The following is a 5,277-nucleotide window of genomic DNA, read 5'->3' as shown; positions in this document are numbered from 1 at the left end:
GGAGGTTCCAACAACCCCTCGTAAGGTTTGACTAATTTGCCAGGCAGCTCACAAAACTTGGAGAAACATTTTATTTTATAGATTACCAATTTATTATAAAAGGATATATAACTCAGGGACAGCCAGATGGAAGAGATGCATAGGGCAAAGTATGGTAAAGGGGTAAAGAGCTTCCATGCCCTTTCTGGGCCAACACTCTCTTTGTACCTATGTGTGTTCACCAACTCAGAAAGTCTGGGAGCCCCATACTTTGAATTTTTATGGAGGCTTCATTACATAGGCATGATTGATTAAGTTATTGGCCACTGGCAATTGATTTAACCTCCAGCCTCTCTCCTCTCCCCAGAAAGTCAGGGATTTGGGACTGAAAGTTTCAACTCTCTAATCTCTAATCATATGATTGATTCACTTGGCAGCCAGCCCCCATCCTTAGGTACAGTCCCAAATCACTTCATTAATATAACAAAAGACATCATTATTGCTCTCATCACTTAGGAAATTCCGAGTTTTAGGAGCTCTGAGCCAGAAACAGGGATGAAGATCAAATATACGTTTCTTATTATAAATCACAGTATTGTCAAATAAAAATATATGCTTTCATAGAACATATATACTATGAAAGAAGGAAAGGAAAAGGAATAAGAGAAATCAAGGATGGCTCCTAAATTGTTGCTTGCATGATGAGGTGGTGATGGTATATTTATTGAACTAGAAGTACTAGATTGGGGATGGGAGGAAGCAGGAACTATTGGCTTAGAAATGTGAAGTCGGAGGTGACTTTTAAGTTTTAAAGGGGAGATTTCAGGTAGGCATAAGGAATTAGGGGTCTGTTGTTCATGGGAGAAGTGAAAGCCGGAGATACAGATTTTTCAGTCATCATTATATAAATGGTATTTCAAGCCATGGAACTGAATGAGATCATTTAGAGGACAGTTTCAGAAAGCAAAGGCTCAAGATCAAAGCCTTAAGTACTCCAACATTTGGAGGTGGAACAGAGGAAGAGTTTTATAAAGGAAATACAGAAGGGAGAGAAACTAGCTTTATGAGATGCTCTAGAAACCAAGATAAGGAGGTATTTTAATTGTGTTGAATGCTGTTGAGGTCAAATATAATGAGGACAGAATTGGAATTTAATTGGTAACTTGACAAGATCAGTTTCAGGAGAGTAGAGTCAAGAAGCCATTCGAGTGGACTGTGGAGAGAATTGGAGGTGTGAAGATATAGGCAGCAACAAGAAGCAGCTCTTTAGAAAAATTTTTCCATGAAGGAATGCTAGGAAATGGTGCAGTGGCTCAAATGGGCTACAGGTCAAGAAAGGACTTAAAAAAAATTTAATGTTTACTTTAGAAAGGGGGGGTTGCAAAGAGAGGGAGACACAGAATCTGAAGCAGGCTCCAGGCTCCGCTGAGCTGCCAGCACAGAGCCCAACGCAGGGCTTGAACTGAGATCAGATCATGACCTGAGCCAAAATTGGACACTTAACCGACTGAACCACTCAGGTGCCCCAAGAAAGGAATTTTTTTTAAAGATGAGATATAAAAATATATTTTTATGACATTGAAAATACCAGAGAAGCCACTGGCTACTAATATCAAGTGGGCTTTTCATGCTACCAAGCAGTAGTACTATATTTCCTTAATTCACTCACTCTTCCACATTCCTAAATAACCAATAAGAGAATCTCAGATGCCATTGATTATAATATACACTATTATTGCACATTCTCTAAAAGAGAGAAAATATGCTGCCAGTTAAACTACAGCATGCTATCATTTATAAAATACCAGTTTAACAGAAGTTTAAATGTGGGGGGGGGGAGCATTTATTAGAATCAATGCCCTACAGTACTACGCTTCTCTCCTTAAGCCTCCAATACCTTCTCCCTATCTTTACTTTCAGCTTCCTATTTAACTGAGAAAATACAAGCATTCACAAGAAGATATGCTCATTCTCCCATCACCAAACTTGTGTCTCAATCTGCATCTGTACCTAGATAAACTGTCTCCCTTTATATTTCAATGGATGAATGGTCCATACTCAGACTGATCCTTCCAGTGTGTACTGAATTCCATCCCTTTTTTCAGGACTTTTCTTCCTGCAACTATATCATTTCTCCTGTATTGTCAATTTCTCCCTCTACTGTATAATTTTAATTAACATACATACTATAAATTTCTTCCATCTTAAAAAAATCCATATGCAACAACAGCTTTTTCTACTCATCTTTCAAAAGCCAAACTTCTTAAAGGTATGGTCTATACTTGCTTTCCACACTTCCTCTCTTGCCATTCTTTCATTCCACTCTTACCAAATTCTTATCCGATTTTATTGAATTTCTACCACTACGCCAAAATGGCATATTTCAACAGTCTCCATAATGCTAAATCCAATGGACAATTCTTAGTTATCATCCTACTTGACTTAGCAGCATTTAATACACTGGATCATTTCCCACTTCTTGAAACATTTTTTCCCTTGATTTTGCAGATGCAAACTCTTCTACTTTGACGTCTGTCTCACACATTATCCCTTCTCAGTCTTCTTTGTTGGGTTCTCTTCGTCTCCTTTGCTGGGACCTAAGGAAGCGCATTGCTAAAAGAAACAGAACTAAGGGTAGATTATTATCTTATACTGCTGATTTAGACTTTCTAGTTTAAAAAAAAATTCCGGTGTCTTTTATATTTTTAAACGAAAATGATATGTACACTTCCCTTTTATATATAAATGAGTGTGGCTCTTTGGGAAGCCCCAGAGATACCAACCCACGAATCTCCCCACGAAGAGGAAGAGGCCTCTGACGCCTTCCGGAAACGAGCTCTACAGGCCTTATGGGAAATGCAGTCCCCTATGACTAGCCTGCACCGCGGGGGCACCTGGGAACCTGGGCGGCAGTTACTTCCGCACACGCGCAGTGGGGCGGTAGCCGGTATTAACTGAATATAAACTGAATCTTCCAACCTGCGCCGCGTGAAGGGAGAGCGAGGGTTTCTCCCCGAGAGTCTCTAGGAGATCTCTGTAATCTGATCTTTCAGAACCAAAGATGGGAGTGTGGTGGTGAAAGACTGGTAGGTATGACTCTGCGGAGCTTGGGGACGTACGGGAAGGGCTGGGAGAAAGGCACCAGTTTATTGCCTTACCCAAACTAAGGTGAAACTTCACAACCCCCACGTGCAGCGATTTAGTGTTTGGGTGTGTGGGTACTGTCCAATTCAGGAGTAGTTAAGAAAAAGCAAGAGAAGGGTCTGACTGCCACTCAGTGGGTTCCCAGATCCCGAGTGGGGATGGGGCAAGCTCAGTTTGCATTCCTGCTCTTGTAGGTAGAAATAGCAGTGTAGGAATATGTGCATCAAGCTTTCCCTTTCCTGGTTACAAGAACATCGTTGGCCCTACCAGAGCCTGCAAAAGGCAGTATGAAACCATTCCAAGGGATCTGGGAAGTATTTCTAGAGAAACTGCTATGTTCTTAGTATATTCCCACAACAATCATCTGAAGGAAGTGTTCTCTTCATTTTGCATATAAACTGAAGCTGAGAGAGATTAAGTTACTTGCTTATACTGACACTTAGTAAGTGGAAGAGCTGAGATTCAAACCAGATGAGTTTTCACCAAATTTTATTCTGTTTTTGTTTGTTTGTTTTAGTATGGTTGACGCACAATCTTACATTAGTTTCAGGTGTACGACAGTGATTGAACAAGTTTCACCTTGTGCTATGATCACAAGTGTAGTTAGCACCCCGCAAAACAAAACAAAAACAGTTGGATTCATTCTCCTTTTGAAATAATTGAGCAATGAATGTGGAATAAGTTTTAATTTGTAGTTTTTTTTTGTTTTGTTTTTGTTTTAAATGATCTTTGGTGATTTGCAGATGTTCCAGTGAAGACTGGCCTCAACTTGGCTGGTTTGAATTCTAAAAAAACTTATACTAGACTCCTAGGAAATGGTGAATTCCTAGAGAAAGAGAAGGAAACAGACTTGGAAAAACTAAAGGCTCCATCATTAAAAAAAAAAAAAAAAAATCCTGGGTCTCTCAGTCCAGCCTTCTCAAGAAAACCCAACCTAATTTGAGCTCTTTTATCCCAGCTTCAGAGCAGAGACCAGAATCACAGGAAGGAATGACTTCCAGAGGTATACTGAGTTTCAGAAACCAGGCTTTTAGTTATTTAGATCCATTTATATTATTTTTCATAGGATAAAATTGTGGGAAGAAGAAAATATCACTAGTTCAAAGATTAGCAACTTGCCATTAGATCAGGAAGACAGAAATGTATAACATACTTATCTAACTTTCATAGATTGATAACAGATCTGCCAGTAGAGTTTGGTGCTTATAAAATAGGGACTTTTCTGACATCTCCTAGCATCATAATTCTCTCACTAGGTGACATTTACTGAAGCTGCAATGTGAACCTTTCTTTTCTAATTTTTGAGAGCGAGAGAGAGAGAGAGAGAGAGAGAGAGAGAGAATGAATGAATGAGAGAGAATGAGAGAGAGAGAGAGAGAATGAGAGCGAGAGAGAATCTTAAGCAGGTTCCCTGCTCAGCAGAACCTGATGCAGGGCTCAGTCTCACAACCCTGAGATCATGACCTGAGCTGAAATTAAGATTCAGATGCTTGATTGACTGAGCCGCCCAGGCACCCCAAGAGTCTTTAATAGTGCTTCTTTTCTTTTCTACATTGAAGTTTGGCTTTTCATGTCTTTCTATTCTTTTTCCCATTTTTACTTTCATAGATCCCTGTGTAAGAGCTGCAGAAAATGATCAACTTCCGGGTATGTATCCATTTATTCAGTTATTTAAATCTCCCAAAAATCCATATAAAAAGGACATGTATAGATATGTATAGGGAAAATGTAGATTGAATAGATCAGGCTGCAAATGATCAGGTCCAAATGAAAATTTAGAAAATTGACCAGTTGTTATCCAGGTCACAGGGTCTGTAAATAGTTGGAGTAAATTTGAACTGCATCTGTGTACCCAGTCTTTATAGCTGTCATAGGAAATGGATAGCCAACCAGTTAATATATTGGTATTGTCCACAAGAATAAAGCAAAACAATTCCTTGGAGAAGTAAAGATTTTCCTGACACAATTCTGTAAAGAAAATATCTTATAATGGGTTTTCATGGAGATGATGTTAGAAATAATATTCACAGGGGTGCCTGGGTGGCTCAGTCAGTTAAGCTCTGACCCTTGATTTCAGCTCAGGTCATGCATGATCTTGCGGTTCGTGGGTTCAAACCTTGCATTGGGCTCTGCACTGCTGACCTTCCACTGTAG

At 39.5% G+C, this 5,277-nt stretch overlaps 1 long non-coding RNA gene across 1 annotated transcript in view; it reads left to right on the top strand.

The window, feature by feature from the left end:
• The first annotated feature begins 2,916 nt into the window (after positions 1-2,916).
• The window catches only part of LOC115300153, a 10,992-nt gene continuing 8,631 nt past the window's right edge, over positions 2,917-5,277 (top strand). Inside the window, exons 1-2 of the long non-coding RNA XR_003912520.1 lie at positions 2,917-3,065; positions 4,732-4,770. This is a non-coding gene — a long non-coding RNA (uncharacterized LOC115300153). The remainder of the gene's footprint in view (positions 3,066-4,731; positions 4,771-5,277) is intronic.

Source organism: Suricata suricatta, chromosome 8 (genome assembly GCF_006229205.1).
Source record: "Suricata suricatta isolate VVHF042 chromosome 8, meerkat_22Aug2017_6uvM2_HiC, whole genome shotgun sequence".
Lineage (NCBI taxonomy): Eukaryota > Metazoa > Chordata > Mammalia > Carnivora > Herpestidae > Suricata > Suricata suricatta.
This window is presented reverse-complemented; position numbering and strand designations above follow the sequence as displayed.